This window comes from Phyllobates terribilis, unplaced genomic scaffold (genome assembly GCF_046119375.1).
Source record: "Phyllobates terribilis strain yellow unplaced genomic scaffold, ASM4611937v1 Scaffold_3__8_contigs__length_932513732, whole genome shotgun sequence".
Lineage (NCBI taxonomy): Eukaryota > Metazoa > Chordata > Amphibia > Anura > Dendrobatidae > Phyllobates > Phyllobates terribilis.
In genome coordinates this window covers 830379127-830401842 of record NW_027362763.1, presented here as the reverse complement: position 1 = coordinate 830401842, position 22716 = coordinate 830379127, and positions in this window count along the sequence as shown.

Below are 22716 nucleotides of genomic sequence, written 5' to 3'. Positions count from 1 at the left end.
GGGTATTCTGGCCCGGCTGCGGGGTACCTTTGACACACGTACCTCCGCTGAAATTAAAATGAGGTTCTATGGATGTAAGCAGCGGGCACAGGACAGCATCAGAGACTATGCCCTAAATCTGCAGGAAGCCTTGAGGGCTATCAAACAGGCTGACCCTGGCAGCGTGCAGGAAACGGATAAGCTACTAACAGAACAGTTTATAGAAGGTCTGCTGTCTAGCGCCCACAGGACCCAGCTGCGCCTCATGTTCTTTCAGAACCCTGATCTGACCTTTGCCCAATTCAAGGACAGGGCCATAAGGGTGCTCCGTGAACCCGCAACAAGTGGCGCTATAAACCCCCGGCGCCCTGCTCTCACCTACCACCAGGAGGCGGCGCCCTCCTCTATGGACTCTATGGGGGCCGATGCACAGGCCCTGAACCAAGCCCCATCAAAAGATCTGCACCACCAAGTCCAGGAGCTGACCAGGAGCGTCGCGGCGTTGACCAGGACCGTCCAGGCGTTGCAAGTGGACCCGTCAAGACCCATCGAGCTGGCTTCAAGTCAGGAGGATGTCCCGTGGCGTCGACAGAGGAGGATCCCGTCGTTCCGAGGGAGGCCCACAGACCGCTACGCAGAGGATGGACAGCCCATTTGCCGCCGATGCAACCAGCCCGGACACATTTCCAGGTACTGTAATTTAAACGGGTCCAACCTGGGGCAGAGGGCCGACCCCCAGGCATAAGATCACCAGGCCCTTATAATTGGCGTGATAAGTACGTTGGGGGGCGCCCGGTTTTACCCGTGGTGCTGGACGGTATCCTTATGAGCGCCTTGCTGGATACTGGGTCGCAAGTAACCACTATCCCTTATGTACTTTTTAAGCAGTATTGGACTGATGCTGATATCACACAGTATCCAGACAGTAACTTGAGCATCATCGCCAGTAATGGCTTGCCCGTGCCGCAGATGGGGTTCAAGGAGATGACCATTAAAATTGGTAAAGTTGAACTGCCAGCACAGGGAGTAATTATTGTGGACATTGACCGTCGTGAAAGTCACCCTAAAATAACTGTGGGTACTAAAGTAATTGAAAATTGTCTTTCAGAGGTAATTGTAATTCTACAACAGGTGGCGGTGAATGCTAGTTCCAGCCAACAGAGAGTCCTCAACAGGGAGATAAAAGCCCTGATGAGACGGCAGCAGGTAGAACTGTCTGGTGGTGAGATCGGTAGCGTAAGACTGAATGACCCATTCCCCATTTCCATGCCTCCCAAAAGTGAAATGATGATCTGGTGTCGGACTGCAATCGGGTTGAGAGGTAGAGACTACCAAGCCATGGTAGAACCTGTGTACTCAGACAGCAGGCCCACCATTTTGACAGCCAGGGGGGTGGTTGATGTCCGCCATGAGAGGATGCCCGTTCGCATTCTCAACATTGGGGAGAGAGAGGTACACTTACCCAGGTACGCTACACTTGCCAAAGTGTTTGTTGTCGAACACAAAGCTATCAGGGCCGTGGAACCCTTGCCTCCATCTCCACAGGCGGAGGGTAATGGCTCCCAGAAACAAAAGGAGGACTGGTGCCAGAAACTCCATGTGGGTGCTGACTCCACTCCCCTGCACCAAAAACAAGGAGTCTACCGGGTGGTACAGGAGTACGAGAGAGTCTTTAGTAAGCACCCGCTAGACTTCGGCAGAGTAAAAGGGATAGAACACCACATCCCCACAGGGAGCCACCCACCGATAAAAGAAAGACACCGACGTGTACCCCCTGCACATTACCAGAACGCAAAGGGCATGCTAAGAGAAATGAAAGAAGCTGGGCTCATTAGAGATAGCTGTAGCCCCTGGGCAGCCCCCTTGGTTCTGGTGAAAAAGAAAGACGGCACCATGAGAATGTGCGTGGACTATAGACAAATCAACCGTATCACCCACAAAGACGCATATCTGCTGCCTAGAATAGAGGAGTCTTTAGCCGCACTAAAATCAGCTAACTTCTTTTCTACTTTGGACCTTACTAGCGGGTACTGGCAGGTTCCTGTGGCAGAGGCTGACAAGGAGAAGACCGCCTTCACCACCCCGATGGGACTGAGTGAGTTCAACTGTATGCCCTTCGGGCTCTGCAACGCACCAGGGACCTTCCAGAGGCTGATGGAATGCTGTCTAGGGCACCGAAACTTCGAGACGGTCCTCCTTTACCTGGACGACGTGATCGTCTATTCAAAGACCTACGAGGACCATCTAAAGCACCTGGCCGAGGTGTTCGAAGCCCTGGCAGGCTACGGCCTGAAGGTGAAACCATCGAAGTGTCACCTGCTGAAACCGAAGGTCCAGTACCTAGGGCACGTGGTAAGCGCGGAAGGAGTAGCCCCCGACCCTGACAAGGTCACGGCAATCAAGAGCTGGCCAAGCCCCTCGAATATCAAAGAGGTGAGACAGTTTCTCGGGTTGGTAGGCTACTACCGAAGGTTCATCCCCAGGTTCACTAAGATGGCAGCTCCTATGCAGGACCTCCTGATCGGACAGTCTAAGTCCAGAAGTCAAAAGCCACCCTTCAAGTGGGATAAACCGGAAGAGGAGTCCTTCCGCCAGTTGAAGATGGCCCTCACGGGGGATGAGATCCTGGCCTACCCTGATTATGGTCAGCCTTTTATTCTCCACAAGGACGCCAGTAATGTGGGACTGGGAGCCGTACTGTCCCAAAACCAACAGGGCAGAGAAAGGGTGATCGCGTACGCCAGCCGGAAGCTGAGGCCCACCGAGAGGAACCCGGAGAATTACAGCTCCTTCAAGCTAGAATTCTTGGCGGTGGTGTGGGCCGTGACGGAACGCTTCAAGCATTACCTGGCCTCCGCAAAGTTCACCGTGTACACGGATAACAACCCGTTGACACACCTGAACAATGCAAGACTGGGTGCCCTAGAACAGCGGTGGATGGCCCGTCTCTCCAACTATGACTTCGTGATCAAGTACCGGGCCAGCAAAACCAATGCCAACGCTGACGCCCTATCTAGGATGCCTCACTTACCTGAAGGTGACGAAGACCCAGAAGAGCTGGAGGAGGTAGAACTCCCCGCGTTTCACCGGTATGGAGCCGCTCAATACTCCCACCGCGTGAAGGAGGAGGATCTAACAACCGTGATGATCAATCCCCTACCTCACCACAGCTGGGCTGAGACCCAAGATAGTGACCCTGCCATCCGCCTGGTGAAAGATCTGCTGACCCAGGAAGACGCCCGCATGGATCCGGATGCCCCAGAGGAAGCCAAGCAGCTATGGAAAGAGAAGAGCAAGCTGTTCCTCTACGAAGGCAAGTTGTGCAGAAGGATTGTCAACCACCGGACGCACAAGCTGACCTGGCAAGTCGTGGTCCCAAGGCGGGATGCAGCTATGGTCCTGGGGGCTTACCATGACAGAGCGGGGCACTTCGGTTGGAAGAAACTGGAGTTCCTGCTAAGAGGAAGGTTCTTTTGGGTCGGCATGAGAGGAGCTGTAGAAAAGTGGTGCAGAGACTGTGGCCCTTGTCACCTGAGGAGGAAGGACCGCACCAGCCAGAAGACACCCTTGAGGCCCCTCGTCACCACGCAGCCTCTTGAGCTGGTAGCTCTGGACCACGTCAAATTGGCTCCAAGCCGGTCTGGATACATCTATGCCCTGACAATCGTTGACCACTATTCCCGTTTTCTAGTGGTGGTCCCGGTAAAGGACTTGACAGCCCAAACAGCGGCCAGAGCCTTCCAGCAATATTTCTGCCGTCCACACGGGTATCCAGAACAGGTCCTGACAGACCAGGGTCCAGCGTTCGAGGCTGAAATCTTCCAGGAGTTCTGCAACCTCTATGGCTGTAAGAAGATTCGTACAATGCCTTACCACCCCCAAACCAACGGGATGTGTGAGACGATGAACAATATAGTCATTGATCTCCTGAAGACGTTGCCCCTGGAGGAACGCAGCCTGTGGCCAGAAAAACTGCCGGACCTGATAGACCTATACAACAATATCCCGGTGAATGCTACAAACTGCACCGCGGCTTACCTGATGCGAGCCAGACCAGGTAAGCTGCCCGTAGACCTGGAGATGGGAGTCCTAACGCCTGAGGACACCTCCCTGGATGTGGACTGGGATACGGAAAGGCAACTGCAGTACAAGAAGGTACAGGAGAGTGTGGAGAAGAGCCTTGCCCAGGTGAGAGAAAGGTAAGAAAGACTCTTCAACCAACACGCCCCTGCTGGTACCCTAGAACCTGGTAAACAGGTACTGAAGCGGAAGAGAAGGCTACATAAGTTGGACGACCAGTGGGAAAGGGAACCCTACACCGTACTGCAGTCTGATCACGACAACCCGAAGGTGCGCGCGATCACCAAGGACGGAGGAGAAACCACTGGCACCGTCTCCAGAGACCACCTCAAAAGATGCCCCGAGCAACTCCGTAGTGCAGAAGAGGATCAGAGTGACCTTGAACCCGCAGAGGACAAGGAAGAAATGATCAGCACCGTTCTCGGAGAGTTCCCTCAGTCCTGGACTCGCATAAATGATGCTATAGTGGTACCCGTCCTGCATTTCCTGCAACCGGCACAGCAACAACCAACACCAGAGCCGGAAGGTGAAGAGGAGCAAGCGGTTCCAGAGGCAGAAGAGCCTGTACCAGCAGCCCAGGAGAGTCAACCCTCTGCTGACAGTGAGCCTGCCATGCCTGCGGTAAGCAAAAGGACCCGCAGACAGCTGCCTGCCCTACCTGTACACCCTGCTGGTAGCTGCACCCCTAACGCTAGTGGGGAAAGCCAAGTCAGTCCACCACCAGACAGTGGGTTAAGGAGGTCAACCAGGAGCACAAAGGGACAGATACCCGCTCGCTGGAGAATATAGGGTGCACTAAAATTGTAAATAACCCTGTTACCAAATGTTGAAATGTTTGCCAAGTTACATGCATGTTTGGTAATTCTGTGTTTCAGTTTCTTGCAGCTACCGTAAGGACTCAAAGGTTATGGACTTTTTATAACCGCGACCTTGTATGGACTGCGTTCGGAGCCTAACCCAGGAATGAACTAAGACTGTAAAGGACTTGGGGTAGGACAGACCCCCACCTGGTTAAGGCTCCCCGTTGGGTTGGTGATATGGACACCCGGTCACAGACCACACTGTGACCTTAAGAACTCAAGCTGTGCGTCGTCTGTCTGTTAATGTTTTATGGTTATGCATATTGTCTTTGTTTATTGTTTAGTCCCGGAGTACTAAATTTTACTAGGGGGGAATGTGTCACCCTGGCCTGGATGCCACAAAATGTAATAAAGCTGTGTCTGAGAGCAAGGGGGAGGTTCTCTAGTCAGGGTAACATTAGCATGCAATGCCTCCTGTCTCAGGCCAGTAGGGGGAGCTGGCTGCCCCTATAAAAGCTGGTACTGGGGGCAGGGTTAGAGAGAGCTGGACGACCTGTCTCAGGATTCAGGTTCCAGAGCAGAGAGGGACAGTTGTATTGCACCTAAGAGGAAGTGTGGCAGGAGGAGAGCCACAAGCCAGAGACAAGAGGCGAAGAGAGCCTGTCTTGGCAGATAACGGACTTAATTTACCAGACTTTGGTGTCTGAGGCTGGGAGGATTCCACATCCCCCAGCAGATAACCAGTCCACAGGGGACTGTATATTCCTTGGCCTAAGAAGCCTGGAGGCCCTGCCACAACAGAAGGGACCAGCAAAGCCGTACAAGGCTGGGAGCAGAAAGGAACCCACGTCGCAGGCCATACAGGCGAGAATACACGGAAAGCTCGGAAACGTGGGCTGTTACCCTATAACGAGGAGATAGCCAGAAGGAGCACAGAAAGCACGGTAGGCCTATACCCTCACCCTTGCCCAGGGCCAATTTCCCCGTTGCACTCAGACATCCAGGTCCCCTCCTAGCTGGGACTGTTTGTGGGTCAATTTACCTGTTCTAGTAAAGACCCTGGACTGCAACCTGTTGTCTGCGTGCTCCTTGCTCCTCCAGCACTATCAGCACTGGGACTCTCACTACCATCACTCCTAACATCCATTATACTGCCCTGGGGCCGCACTCTTCCCGTGGGGAGTCACACTACCCTAGCTGCACACCTCATCAGCCCCAACGGTCTGCATGCAGCGGCGGTTCCTAATAACCGCAATCCACGGGTGGCGTAGTCGGACATAATCATCAGCACATAACGGACTACCACTGGCCTGACCACCCTGAGCCACGGAACCGGGTTGCCACTACTACCCCCACCGTTTCCCTATTGCCCGGGTCCGAGTGCCCCATGGCCGAGGGGGCGAGTCACATGCATCCGAGCCGAAATCAAATTCTTAGGCCGCACCGTACGTGGCACAACTGCCGACGGAATCCTGAATGCAAAATTAAAACCATCCCTCAACAACACAGCTGATTCCTTATCCGGATACCTACTTAGAAACGGAAGCATCCGATCTATTCTCACTGGTGTCCTCCCTTTTTGAAAAAGAGTCGCTTGATTTTTTCTTTCCTTTCTTAAAGCACTTGGAATGGCTGTGAGACCCTCCGCAGCCTGAGCATTCGTGCTTAAACTTACAGTCTGTGCCAAAACGGCATTCCCGCTCGTTAAACTGCCAGCACAGCCCCTTCCTGGAGCCTGACGAGGATGCCGCCGAATTGGCAGAACGCCCGCTAATCCCAGGAAAGGACTGCGAGGCCGACTTTGGTGCTGTCATTAATCGCAACCACAAACTAATCTCCTTGTGGTCCCACCGTAAACTCGGACGGACTGCCTTTCTTTGCCTAAACTGTTCATCATACCTCAGCCAGGCCGTCCCGCCATAAACACGGTATGCTTCACTAATTGAATCTAAATAACAAAATAATGCAGAACAGTTCTCCAGAGCTTTCTCCCCAATGACACTCGCTAGTGTGGTAAACGCCTGCAGCCAATTTTGAAAAGTGCGAGGAATCAGACGATAACGCCTGCGCTTATCCTCATCCTTCTTACTCTCATCTGGATTTACCCTGTCCAAATTAAACTTCTCCAACGGTAGCAAAGAAAAAATTTCCACGTACTCATCCTTCCATATTTTTTCTCGCACCTCCTGCTTTAAATGAGCTCCCAAGGGGCCATCAAAGCACATATAAACCTCGCCCCTTGCTCTGTCATCCAACCGCACTGTATCCACTGGAGTCGCCGCAGCCGCTGGTGCTGCAACCGTCTCATTAGCTGCAACTGGTGCTGGAATCCCTCCACTCACAACTGCCGGGGTCTCCGCAACCGCCCCTGAACCTCCAGCACCACCCTGCCAAACTCCGCTAGGACCTGCCGCATGTGACAAAAAACCCCGCACCATGCTAAGATATTCCGACACAACATCGCTCACCCGTTCACTACCCATCGCCCTGTCAGCCGCCAAGCCCCTCTGAAAATACCGCTCCCTCTGATCTACATCATCCGCATTCCCCCGAGGCGCATTTAAACCATGTGACTTACCAGGCCGACTACGAGGAAGCCTCGGAACAGCCGTTTCGTGTCCTCCGCGGCGATCGTCCCCACTCTCTTCACTGCCAGATGAAATCTGGCCCTCTTCTTCAGAGGCAGAGTCAGGCTCGGGGACATCGCCAGGTAAACCCGACGGAGTCAACCCACCGCTAGACCTGGTCCTTCTATCCACAATAGCGCGCTGTCTGGGAGGAGGAGAGACTTCAGCTGCATGCCTGCAGCCCGCATTCCTAGCAGCAATCTGCCCTCTCCCATGGACATTGCACCGGTCCTCGGTGCTTCCGACATCCCGGGTGGGTCGTCTCCTGGCCCCCCCGCACTGGTCTTCCCGATCTCCGCTGCCGGGGTCCTGCTAATCCTGATGCCTGGGCCCGATGCGGTTGCACCTGCCGTTCTTCTGGGTCAGCTCCAACTGACCGGTACTCCATTGCTTTCCCCGCTGCATGGGCCCGGCGCTGCTGTGCCTGCCGCTCACCTGAAATAGCTCCGGCTGACCTATTCACCCTCCTGCCTCCTTCTGCTCCCTGAGTACGGCATCCTTCAGGCTCAGCTCTCCTTCCCCTGGCTGCTCTCTGGGCCCGAAGTGGATGCCCCGGCCGTTCATATAATGTATCTCTCCCTCCTGCAGCAGCAGAGGCCCTGCTCTCCTGAGCAGCCTGCACTTCCTGGATAGCGGTGTCACATGACCGGGATGACCTCACAGGTGGGGGGGCAGAGCCAACGACGTCACTCACCCCGGCCTCTGGACGATGCTGACGCTGAGAGATTCTTCCAGAGCGGCGTGCGGCAGATGGGGGCTGGGGTTGTGCCTGTGTTCCGGAGGGGTCCCTGGAGGGGCTTTGCAACCGGCGCCTGGTCCGGGGAGTCCCTTCCGAGCTGAGTCTCTCCGGCGGCCTGGACCTCCTTGCACCTCTCTGAGGTGCTGCGGGTGCAGCCACCTCTCCGCCCGTCCCTTCAGTGTTCCATCGCTGCAGCTGATGCTGGAGCCACAGCTGTCCCCTGCTCTCAGCCAAGGAACGGATCTCCTGGAAAAGAGCCTCCATTCCTCAGGACCCGACGTAGATTCAGGTACGTTAACTTTTCCCGAATGGACTACCCCCACCACCCCTCACCTTATATACCCCCCACAGAGATACTTCCCACTAGCCAATCAGATAACCCCGTACTATCCCCCTGCCCCTATACTCCTCCCCTACAAATTCGCGCCCAAAACTCTATTCCTTACATTAACCCCTTACCACCCCAAATTACGGCCTAGCAGACCTCCTGAGTCATGCGGCACTCCCCTTAAGGCCCCTATGGAGGGAAGCAGTCTGGGCCATACTACCTCTGGAGTAGTCCAGGCAACACGCACTTTCATATGGACTCTCCTTCCTCTGACGTGTTGTCACATGTGGTGGGAATGGATGCACTATTTGGCATCTGGGGTTGACCGGGCAACACACGCTCTCCCTGATTGAACTTCGCTCCTCCCTCCTCTGGCATGTGACGGCACGGCGAGGAAGCGAGGTGCAACAGGGAGCCCGTCCTGCAGGTGAGCTTGGCCTTTTTTTACCGCAATCGATATCTGGTGTATAGGGCTATATACTCCTCATTCTATAAAGGGTTAACATCTCCATGTAACATTCTCATGCAATAATTTTAAATAGCATTTGATGTGTAACGTAGTGGATTAGCTGTCCAATTACATAAATACCCAGTCTCTGTCTACTCAGTATACCCTTTTGAAGAAGCTTTGAAGCGTAACGCGCGTTAGAGGGTTTACTGCAGTGAATATGAATTGCTTGCTGTCCTTTGAGACTTATTTATGTTCAATAGCACTGTTTTAAGGATTTTTCAGTCTGCTGACTATGTGGTTATATTGAGCACTTGTTCTGTTTATAGTTATACTTTTTTCTGAGTACCACTCCTCAGCATTCTGTCTCATCCTGTTGCCACTACCCTTATGGAGTGAATCCACGGGAATATAAAATCTTTTTTCTATATATTGATCTTTGTGAACAGTTTTATTGTGCGACCATAGTATTTCTATTTGATGAACACTAGGTGGATCACACATTGTGTACTTCTGGCACTATTACTTAGGTCTAAGAGTGAACTTTCACTATTTATATTACATATTTATACAGCCGGGTGGATCCCCCTTGATGTTCATTACTGTTCAGGGCATTTATATGTATATATTTGGATTCTCATCCTTTATATGTTTTTTCTTCATATTGGTCTTTAGTGGCTCCATGTGCAATTTATATTTATATTTGTAACCTGTCCAACTTTCTAGGACAAGCATGCTAATTTGCATTCATCCACCATCTCTGTAGTATCACTTTTTTAATGTTGTCTAATTGATTGTTGAATAAAGATTGACTGATTTTTGTACATGGGAATTCTCTTTTTTGGCTTTTTGTATAAGAAGATAGTATATAAGACTGGACACTGTCCTAATAAATTTGAGAAGGTTTGGAAGCTTTTGTGTGACCCATACCCTACTGATCCTACCTCTCAATTCAGTCTGGGAGATAATTGTTTTCCTTGTATTTCCCCTATAAACACCTGTGTAATGTGTATTGCTGTATTCTTTAAACTTGACTGACATGATGTGTATGGAGATGTATATAAAGAGCTAATAACAGATATGATGTTGTTGAATAATTATGTATTTTCATTCTGGAACCATTGTTATTCTTTTTTTCCTGTTATGCAATCTCTCAATTACTTGAATTAAAAAAAAAGATAATCTTGGAGAGGTGACGTCTAAGAAGGAAAAGAGATTTAGACATGGTCTATTCCAACTTGGATGGAAGACACCCCTTGCCAGAAAAAGAGCGAAAACTAACACAGGACACAAGCAGAGGTGCACATGAATGAAAGTGATCAGAGAGACATCTGCGTTTTCATTTTAAGACTACGCTAAACTCCTTTGTTTCATCAAATATTGGTGAACATCTCCTTTAATATTGGAAGTGGCTGGTGTGAATTGTCAACTCTGATCATGGACCTAAAGGAAGTTGTTCTTCATTTGTATCTGGATCCTCAGTGAAATGTAAGACATGTTTAAATAATTCTGAAGCTCCCACTACTTTCTTACCAGAATGGTTTTGTACCAGGGAGTGGAACTGATTCATTTGAGGAAAGTGTTTAACAATATTAGGAGACGGAGACCACCGCTACATCCTGGCATCAAAGGCCACAAAGACTTGTAACAGGGTGGTGTAGGAGTTCTTGTGGAGGGTACTCAAGATGTTTGGGTTCAGGGAGAATTTTATCAGGTGGATCAAACTATTATACCATTCACCCCAAGCCAGAGGTACAAAACGGTGATGCCCGCTCTCTTATCTTCTCACTGTATTTTCCTTGAGGAAATCAGTGGTTTTGGCAGCAGTGGAGAGGGGGAAAGATATTGATCTATGCAGATGATATTCTGCTGATTTTGTTAGAGATGGGGAAATCTTTCCTGTGGACCATAGAGGTGACCGTGTCTTTTGGTGCCCACTTTGGCTTGGATAGCAACTGTAGTATATGGGTTTTAATACCATATGATGAAAAAATCAGAAAAGCGTGAATAGATTTACAGACTTTAGTAAAAAGATGGCTTTGAATATTTAGGGATAAATATCACATGGGAGCTTGTGAGTTTTGTATCGCTTAACATTATATTGTTCATTAGGAAATTAAAACAGATGTTGATGTGGATGCTGCTGCCGATATCTAATGTGGATAGAATAACCCTGATTAAGATGATGGTCTCTCGCCTCTAGTTCGTTATGTCCTCAGCGTCTGCCCGGTATGGGTAAATGAGAAAATTTTTAAATAAACAGAAACTCTTCTGAACGACCTGATTTGTTGGCGAGAGAGGGTGAGAATAAAAGTAACTATCTTCTGAAGTCTCAGACAGAAGGAGGCTTGGCCGTCCCTTATTTCCACAGATATTTCTGGGAAGCCCAATTACTTAAATTTCAGGAATTCTGATTTTGAAAGATTTTTACTAAATAAGAAAAAAGGGGATTTTGTAACATTTATGAATTTTTGAAATCAGGGATTTTGTTTCACGGGAATCTAGGAGATGACAAATGTTTTATTCTTGCAATTATACTTGATTATTTAAAGAAGATATTAAATATTAACACGTCAATTGGATAATATAAATATATATAGGATAATATGAATATATATAAAATTGTTAAGATACAGGGTTTTGGAAGAGAAAAGGTTGCATTTGGTTAAACATTTAATCCATGAAGATGAGTTGTTGCCATTTAATGTGATGAAGACACAGTTTAGCTTAAGTAAAGTGCACGATTTTAGATATTGTCAAATTCAACAAGCGATGAAGAGTATGAAGGAATCAAATTGAGGAATGGATTATTTTTTGATTGGTTGCCATTTAACAAAGAATCTATCTAATATTAATAAACTTATATATTTTATACAATATTCTATAATATAATAAATATAATATTAATAAAAAATTAACCGTGATTCCTTATATATTTAATGTTTAAGAAGAAGATTAGTTGAGAAAGTAAAGAGTAAATATTGCAGAGGCTCAATATATATAAAAACAAAAGTGGGATGTCAATTAATCAAACTATAAATTAATCCAATTGATCCATTAGTTCTATTATTTTCACCAGGTATTATACAGAATGGAGAAGATAGCTGACAATACTTGTAAGTTGTGTAAGAAACAAGGGCAGAATTGATACATTTATCATAGGGTATAAAGATATAGAGGGGAAACTGGGGACTTAGATCTCCATTGAGGTCAAATCAACAATTGTAACCTGCTCTCTGGAACGGAAGAGATGAAATGAGGAAGAAGAGTTCGTAAGTAGGCGACTTTATACAGCAAGAGTGGATTTGGTTAGGAAATGGATAGGGAAAAAAATTTAATACTACAGAATGGAATAATTTTTTTCAGAGAGTAATAAAATACAAGAGGGCGTGGCTTTGCTCCTCAGAGAACTTATAAAATTGGGGGAACATTTTGCAAAAAATGTAGCGTAGAGCATTAAAACTTTGGGGAGAGGGATAATCAATCGCCTATTTTTTTCGGGGTTTCTTTGTTTTTTTAAATCTTGTTTTTTGTCGACTTTTTTGATTATTATTTTTTTTCTGAACAATTCAAAAAAGGGCAGGAGTTAGGGAATTAGAAGGATTGTTGTTTTTTTCTGGATTTATTTTTTGTATTTCTGCAGTACGTTTTGTAGATTTAAATAAAGTTAAATAAAAAAACAAACAATTGCATCATTCCGATGATGCCACAATGACTGGACGATATAGAACGCCCCGTCATCCAGAGTTCCGCTGAGGGATTTTGTAGGCGTTTGTGGAGAGAGGAGTGTTGTAAGTGACTTTTGCAAATATGATGAGAAAAAAGCGATTTAAGCGCATTATAGTTCTCTCTGACACCGAGGACAGCAGTGATGATGACGATTTCCATCAGGTGAGCGTCATTTTTATATTTTTAAATAATGAGAATACATTTGGGATAAAAATCCCATTAAAAACAAATGGTGGAACCAAAAATAGAGCTCCAGGAAGAGGCATGATGGGGTGATAGTTTGGATGATGTTTGCAGAGTAATGACTGCCTTTAGTTGTGGTATTTGTGTCAACATGTCCATGTACAGGGTACATAATAATATTGTATGAAGACACGAAAATGTCACCACCGCCCCTATCCATATCCTAACCATAAGTGTCCCGCACACCCGTCCTACTCTGCACATGAAGTAAGCGCAGGCCAATGGTAACTATATTCATATAGGCATCTACCTGTAAGTCAGTGGAAAATGGAGGAAGATTATAAATTAGAGATGTTCATGCTCATAGATTCTATCTGACATGTTTGACAATTTTTCAGTATCATCCACGAAAGAAGCCAATACCGAGGTCTCCAGGCCAGGTTATCATCAGCAGCTTCAATTCGGGCCCGACTCCGAATTTACCAGGTACTGTGCTCCGATCCAGTAACAGCTCTGATATATTGATGTGTCATTATAGTCATTGGGTGCAGCTCATTGTGGTCACGGCTTGGATTTATCTCTATTGTACGTCTAAGGTAATGAGTTCATATTAAACATTTCTTTTCAGCATTTGGTCAGGAATATTTATGCAGGCATCATAAAGTCAGACAGAAATGAGATTTGGGGATTTCTTCTCATGGTGGCCATGTACAGGGCAGGTTACTGTACCTGAATGTGGTGTTTTGCCCCATGTACATATAGGGTTACACTAGATACATTATTAGGATTTTTTTCTTTGATGTCCTTCAGTCATTGTTATTACAATATTCTTATAAGAGATTTATGTTGTGTTGCCCCCACAGATCTGAATTTACCACCTTCAGATCCTGATCCGGACAGTACCACCTGGTAAGACCCACGTCTCCTCCATTGCTAGGTATATGATGGGGATTAATGATTAATGGTCAGCTCATTGTTTGTTACCTTTATTTCACAGCTCCGATGCCATCATTATTAATTATGATGAGGATTCCAATAGAGCAGGAACTTCCGCATATAATAGTAAGTGATCATTTCTAGATACAACCAGGGTAATGTTATTGTAGAAACAACATTGAATTTTCTGTACTGTCACAGATCAGTTTCCAAATGTAACAATTAAAGGCAAATTATAAATGGGTCTGTGCATTTTTAAATTAAAGATACATTAAAGGGGTAATCCTATTTTAGATAAGCTTTATTGGTGCGAGTCCTATGTCTGGGACACTTCCATAGTGGCAGAACAACATTTCTTTTCAGCATTTGATCAGGAACATTATTCATGCATTCGCTCTATAGTCAGTCAGGATTGGGATTCGGGGATTTCTTCTCATGGTGGCTTTGCACAGTGCAGGTTACTTTAGCTGAATGTGGTCTATTTCCTAATCTACATATAGGGGTACACTGAATACTGTATTAGGATTTATTTCTTTGATGTTCCTCTGTAGTTGTTATTACAATATTCTAATAAGAGATTTATGTTGTGTTGCCCCCACAGATCTGATTTTACCACCTTCAGATCCTGATCCGGACAGTACCACCTGGTAAGACTCACATCTCCTCCATTACTAGATACCTGATGGGGAATAATGATTAATGGTGGCTCATATTCTGTTACATTTATGTCACAGCTCCGATGATGACATCATTGTTATTACTGACGATGACGATTCCAATACTGGAGAATCTTCCACATATCATGGTAAGTCATCATTTCTAGATACAACCAGGGTTATGTTATTGTAGAAAGAACAATGATTTTTTGTACTGTCAGTTTCCAAATCTAACAACTAAACGCAAATTACAGTTGGGTCTGTACCTTTAACCCCTTAGGGACTGGTCAATTTGTAGTCTACTTATGTCTTTTCCTCTCCTTCTTCCTTGAGACTTATCTGTTTTTATATTTCCATCCACATAGACATATAATGGGTTGTTTTTAGTGCAATGAGATGTTCTTCTCAATGGCACAATTCACATTACCATACAATGTATTGCAAAATGCAAAAAAATTCCAAGTAAGGGAAAACTGAAAAAAAAAAAAACAGCGGATTTTTTGGAGGGTTTTTGATTTTTAAGGTCTTCATTGCACAGTAAAATGAACCTGGAAATATGATTCTCCAGGCCAGTATGATTATGTCCATACCAAACTTGCAAAGTTTTTCTTTTTAAGTGTGAAAAACAATTCTGATATTATTAATAAATATATTTGATTTTGTCGCCATTTTCTGAGATCTGTAACATTTTTACTTTGCTATTGATGGAGGCGTATGAGGGCTTGTTCTTTTATAAGGCGGCTCGATGTTTTTATTGATAATATTATGGGGTGGATGTGACATTTAAATTGCTTCTTATTGCATTTTTTGAGTAGTTGCAGAGAGAAAAAACCCCACAATTCTGGCATTTTGATTTAGATGTATTTTCACTTTACAGCATTTATTATGTTTTCTCTCTAGCATGGATCTGCATTCTGACCTGTCTGATTACAAATTTTCATTCTTCCATATTTCTGTACAGATAATTTACCATCTGATAGTGAGGAGAGCTCCGCTACAGAGGAGAGGTGAGTTATGCCGGATGCATCTACCTCGGTGGAAAACCATGAACTAAGTCAGATGTTTCCTTTGGATTTATTTCTGATTCCTTATCTTTCCCAGGACACCACTATGTAACATCCCCGGCTGTTTCCTGGAAGACATTATTTCTCCATCTTCCATCTACGTTACCCACTTTCAGGTAACAAAGGAGAAGCTGGTGGAGCGACTGTACCATCTATACAACAGGACAGTCTTCGAGAATAAGGTATCTTATTATCGGTATCTGGACGACACATGACTTATCCATTATCTCCACCTTCAAACAATCATTTCTATCATTCTAAGTTTCTGAAGAGCACCCTAACTCCCTTGTCATGGTTCTGAAATCTCAGGCTAAACTCACTTAGTTTGGTAAATGCCATCACCTTCTTCTTATCTGTGGGATGAGTGGAGACCTTACATGATCCATCATGCAGACATATAGAGATTAGCAACTTTTTGTAGTTCACAGGATTTTACATTTACATATAAAAACCAATTTGTTGATATCTGGACATTTTAGGAAAGGTTTATTTTTATTTTTGTTGTCACATGTTGGACTTCTCAGTAGACCCCATGTCCCATACAAGGAGACTAGTGCTGTAAATCACACAGGAGAGTTGGGTGCTTTGTTAGAATGGGGTCAAAGAGTTTACAGATTTAGTGGAATTTGTTTCCTCTATTTTAGCTCCCGAGGAAAATGGACGTAGTCTGGAATAAGAGGCTGACATCAGCATCCGGTCAATGCCGTCACAAGTTGGAGAACAACCACCGTTCCTCAGTTATTGAGCTTTCCGATAAGGTTTTGGATTCTTCCGGTAGGTTTCATATCACGTCCATCCTGCAGCTTTATGAGACAACCTCTATAGGTTGCAAAACTGCTACTTGTGATGTAATACATCTTATAAATTCATCGTACATGCTGTCATGGGAAAAACTAAGTACACCCTCTTTGGAATCTAATGTTTTACATATTAGGACAAAATCAAAAAAGCATCAGGTCCTTAGAAGATCTTAAAAGTAAGAAAATACAATCTCAGAAAACAACATGATAAATAATATAGTGTAATTATTTATCTAACAAAAAGAAGGGCAAAATGCAAAAGCAGTGTGTGATAAATTAAGTACACCCTTGCTGCAGCTTCAAGTTATTATTGATAAAGATCATTCTAAAAGCTAGTGATTCATGGGGTGGACTTATTTTTCACTCTCTGCTTCTGCATTTTGAAGTAGTTATTGGTAAATAAGTAATGGCATGTTGTGACTTTTCATGTGTTTTTCATCTCAGGATGTATTTACCTAATTTGAAGACGTTTTAAGGACCAGACATTTTATATTATATCCTGAATCCTGATATGTAAAACCAAAGAGTTCAAGCAGGGTGTACTTAGATTTTCTTATGCCTGTATAAACTCTTTTTTAGTGCGACTACGATCCACACTTGCGCACGAGATGTGCCATGCTGCCTGTTGGATAATCGACGGTGAAGGCAGAGATAACCATGGCCCGTTATGGCAGACTTATACCAGAAGGGTAAATGACATCCATCCCGAGCTGCCGGAAGTGACGATGTGTCACAGCTATACCATCAGCTATAAGTACAACTACCAGTGCTCCCTGTGTGATAACAAGTAAGTAGAATTGATGATTCATCGCGTCATGAAACACAATCACCGTGCAGAGACGTCAGGGCGGTTCTGTTGGTATAAGGCTTTTATACTTTACTACTATCAGAGCGGACTGACGTCTGGGGACTGTAGGGCTTAGGATGCTACATGTTATATTTCTTGTGCTGGGGCCAGTCCTTAATATATTGGTTTCAATTTGTTCTTTTTAACATGATCCATGGTATTAACCAACGTTCATTCCAGTCTGGTAACCAATATTTCTCTTATCTTTGTAGACTTGGGCGTTTTCAAAGAATAGCTGATAATAAATCTTATTGCCGCCGGTGTGGAGGCCGATTACGTCAATTGTCCATCAGCTAAACATGTAACTATTCTTCAGAATATTTAGTCTCTAATTTTGTTTCTTTATAATTTAAAGTTCAGATACTTTTATATATTTTCCCCTGAGTAGCGAGACAATGAGTATTTGTGCTCATCACCAGCACCAGCGATTAGCAGCAAACATTCAGAATCCATCCTCATAGGTTACCATATTAATACTGGATACATTTCCATAACTTGCTGGATATGGAACGATTGATCATTTCCATCAATTATCTACAATGCTTTTGAAATCCTTTCATAATTTCAAGCTTAGTTGGATGTAATTATGTTTCTTTATATTTTCAGGTTCACTATTTGAACTATTTGAACATTGAGATTTGTCTAAATATCATCATCTCATCTACCTAAGATGAAGGTAAGAAAGAAGCCTCCACTATCATCAACAATCAGTAATAAGCTATTTTTAAAATATTGAGAATCTTAAGTCTCTAATTTAGTCTCTTATTGCCGTATATCATTTAAAGTGTAACTACTTTTCTTTCACCACGTAGGGAGACAATCAGCATACGTCTTCATCACGAGCAGCGAACAACAAACATTCAGAATCCACCTATCCTGATTCATACAAAGCTTCCAACATGTATTTTCCAGGTAAATATTTTGTTTTTCCTCCATGACTTCTCTTTAGTTTGTTTTATTTGATAACCGGTATATATTCAAAATTTTTAAAAAACATGTATTTTAATTGTTTTCAGATCAATGAGAAAGGCGTCTTATTGTTTCTATACAGGCATGAGACATCTTGTTAGAAAGAGGTGAAGACCTGCACCCACCTGCGCTGACAACATGATCAGAAGCAGTTTCCAAGACCTGGAGAATCTCTACATGTGTTTTTTCAGAGCTGCCCAGCAATGGATATGATGGATATGGTGTGGAACATTTGAACATTGTTTTTTTTTTTAAATTTAAATATAAAAAACATAAAAAATATATATATATAATTCTTTCTAGTTTTGGATTTTTGTTCTGGAAAGCGATGGTTTTTGCTAAACATATTACAATCAATATGAACCTAAAGAACTTCAACTTGGGTTACTACAACTATCACTGTCATTCATCCCTCCTTTTCGAGTTACCTTGCTTGAATTGTATGTATTTTTTTATTATTTTCTAATAAATATATCTTTTAATCATGTGGGGATGTCATTCATTTTGGTTTATATTTATTTCGTCAAAGTGTTTTCCCAGTTACTGCTATGTGGATCCAGTTTAGGATTTTTTCCTTGTTGTATATTACAATCAATACTGTTTACGTGTGTTATTCAGCCATCATCTGCCTCTAACAGCGAAGCTCCGTCTCCGTCTGTTAAATGCTGCTGTCAGTCTGTGACAGCAGCATTTAATGCGCGCCGGCAGGGGGGCTCACTATTCTAGGCGCCCAATGGCCCCCCGAGACGTTATCATGGCGCGTCAATGGGTTGCCATCATGGTCGGGAGTCTGCTGAAGACCCACATGCCGGTCATGATACAAAAGTTCAAATCACCTGTTTTCCCCCATTAAAAATGATGAAATATAAAAAATACACATATTTGATATCACTGCGATCATCAAAGTCCATCTATCAATGTATAGAGTAAATTATTCCAATCAGTAAACGGCGAGAAAAAAATGAAAACGCCAAAATAGCATTTTTTCAGCCATCGCAACAGCACAAAAAAATGTAATCAAAACATCCTATCCACCCCAAAGTTATATCAGTAAAAACAATGTCTCGGAGTACAAGAAACCAGACCTCGCACAGACCCAAGTCCTGAAAAAAGAAAATGCTGCAGTGCATACAGCTTGAGGCTGATGTTGACGTTCCGGAAATGGAGGGTGAGGAGAAGGTGCAGGAACTGCTGTAGAAGGTGGGGGCAACCCTGATTGAACCAGGGCCCGCAATCCTCGGTGTCGGTAGCACATGTACCGTCCCTGGGTCGACTGGGTCCCAGCTTCCATAATATTCACCCAGTGTGCTGTCAGTGTACCGTCTTGTCCACGTGTCTGTGGTTAGGTGGACCTTCCCAGTAACTGCATTGTGAGGGCACGGGTAATGTTATGGGACTCGTGCTTGTGTAAGGCGGGGACAGCACACCGGGAGAAATAGCGGCGGTTGGGGACCGAGTACCGAGGGACAGCCGCCATGAGGTTGCGGAAAGCTTCCATCTCCACAAGCCTAAAAGGCAACATTTCCAGTGCAAGCAGTCTGGAAATGTGGCAGTTTAGTATTTTGGCCTGTAGGCGAGTGGTTGCGTATTTGTGCTTGAGTTCCAAGGACTGGGGTAGGGACAAGCACTTGGTTGCTGACCATGGTTGCAAGTGCAGGTGGGAGGCATCTTCGCCTGCATCATGGACAGGGGATTTGATAGAAGAAGATGCGCACTCAGCTGTAGATTTGGTGCAGGCTGAATAGGATACTATCCTCAGGTAAGGAAATAGATAACAGCCGTACTCAAAGGTAATTTGCAAAGTGGAAACAGTTTATTCAAATATATACATTCACCACACCGTTGAAAACCAACAAGGAGGAGCTTAAAGCGATATGCCGTGATGTTTCGACCAAAAGTGGTCGTTTTCAAACATCGGTATAAGAGAACTATAGAAGCATTAATCGCATATAAAAATTATACAAAATGTGTGCTATACAGTATAATACATGAGATACAATATTAACATATGTACAGAGATGACTATAATTATAAAAGTGTTAATTCAGCAAGAATAAATAGGGAAGAGAGTGAAAAGGGGAGGTGGGGGTATGCCCTGAAGTTCCCCGAAAAAACGAGTAATAGATGGTGTGATGGATAAGGGTACGAGCTCCAGACCTAAAACTGGCTCCAAAGTGGGGGTCGGTATGTCATGAAGGGCATCTTTTCTGTACTTGTTCTCAGGTCATGATGTCACGGTTTACTATTTAATGCTGGAGGCTCATCAGTATATCAGCTCTGTTCTTCACACACTGTTTTTAATTGTTTTGGTTATGGTATTTATTATATATGTGCCTATATGTACTTAATAAAGATTTTCTTCATTTTTTATCCTTAAATCCTCCCTGTTTCTCCTGTTTTTCTTAACAGGGAGAAATGTAAAGTCCTACATCTGGGCAAGAAAAATGAAAAAAAAAAAACATATACAGAATGGTAGGAATAGGGCTAAGTAACAGCACATGTGAAAAATACTTGGGTATACTAATAGATCACAGACAGAACATGAGTCAACAGTGTGATGCAGCAGCAAAAAAGACAAACACAATTCTGGGTTGCATTAACAGAAGCATACAGACTGGATCACGTGAAGTAATTATCCCCCTCTACTCCTCTTTGGTCAGACATCATCAGGAATACTGTGTCCAGTTCTGGGTACCACATTTTAAAAAAGACATTGAAAAACTGGAGCAAGTTCAAAGAAGAGCTACCAGGATGGTGACAGGTCTACAAACAATGTCCTATGAGGAACTGTTAGAGGATTTGTGAATGTTTAGTTTGCAAAAGAGAAGACTGAGAGGAGACTTAATAGCGGTCTACAAATATCTGAAGGGACGTCAGAGTGTAGAGAGATCATCTTTATTCTCATTTGCACAAAGAAAGACTAGAAGCAATGAATGAAACTGAAAGGGAGAAGATACAGATTAGATATTAGAAAAAACCTTTTGACAGTGAGGGTGATCAATTAGTGGAAAAGGCTGCCACGAGATGTGGTGAGTTCTCCTTCAATGGAAGTTTTCAAACGGAGGCTGGACAGACATCTGTCTGAGATGGTATAGTGAATCCTGCATTGAGCAGGGGGCTGGACACAATGACCCTGGAGGTCCCTTCCAACTCTAACATTGTATGATTCTAAGAGATGGATGGAAAGCAAGCAGGTGGAGAGGTGTATATAAATGACTAGCCCCACCATGAAGCACTGAGCAGTGGAACTTGGTCTGAACAATCATCCTGTGCTGACAGAGTCCCTTTAAACTGCTGCAACATGGCTAACTTTTATTACAGCAGTTAGTCTTGGGTGTCGGTTGTATAGCAGCACAGCTGGCACCCACAATATAGTATAGAGCGCACTCAGGTTCTGAACCCACTCTATTAAAAGTGCACCCAACCGCTATACAAGTACGATGGATGTGGCAAATTACAGATGGGCAGAGTGTGCCCCCCTGGTGCCATAGTTCCCAGCTCTTGCCTGGGTTCATCGGGGGCTGGCACTGGGTATGATCGGGCACAAATATAAAATTGGTGGTAGTCCAACTGATTGCTAAGACATCTCTGTAATACCCGTCACTGTGACTACTGAATACACAGTGTGCAGGTCATTGCCCTTTTGCCTCACCTTTAGTGAAAGGTTATTGATATTATTATTAACCTCATCTTGTTTTTACTTCTTTTTTTGTCTTCACCTCCCCCCCCCCCAACTTTGTTCAAAGGGCCATCACTTTTTTTCCATTGATTGAGGTGTGCGAGGGGTTGTTATGGCAGGGCTTCACAGAAGCACAATGATGGTAAATATATGGGCTTTCAGTAGGCCACAGATACCATGACAACTCATTGGCATCTTGTAGTTGTGTCACGAATTGGGGGTCAGTGGGGTGACAGAGCGCGTCAGTGCTATGGTGGATTTTGACAACTGCATCTAAGGAGTTAAACAGCTGCCAAAGAATTTAGCTCTTAGAAGATAGAAGTGGGTGACAACTGTATAACGCAGCCAGTCCGCCATGCTCAGCTTCCGAGCCTGATTTCTACACTAACAAAAAAAAAGGCACCCATGGGCTCACCATGTTGTGGGCCGAAGGGACCAAGTGTGCGAGAGCACTGGCAGCGGAAGATAGCAGGATTGACAGAGGCATCTAAATGATTAACAGCAGCGATAGGAGAACTGTTCTAGGTACATGCTGACTATGTAACACAGCCAGCCTCTGCCACGTATGAAGCAAAAATGTACGTCAAGGGTCGTTAAGGAAGCAAAAAGATGTCAAATGTACATTGCAAGCTCCCATCTCTGTCTGAAGGTCAGAAAGTTAGTGCAAATATAAAATAGATGTTATAGACCTGATGAGGCTGGAGTACTTACATATTAAAATTAGCATTTTATGAGTCCAGCTAAAGAGTGAGAGCCATGATTCAAAGTGTATGTAATCTATGCCCAGCCTGGCTGACAACTGTATCTTGTATTGAGCAGTGTAAAATTTCATCAGAAATTAGTTATATTGCC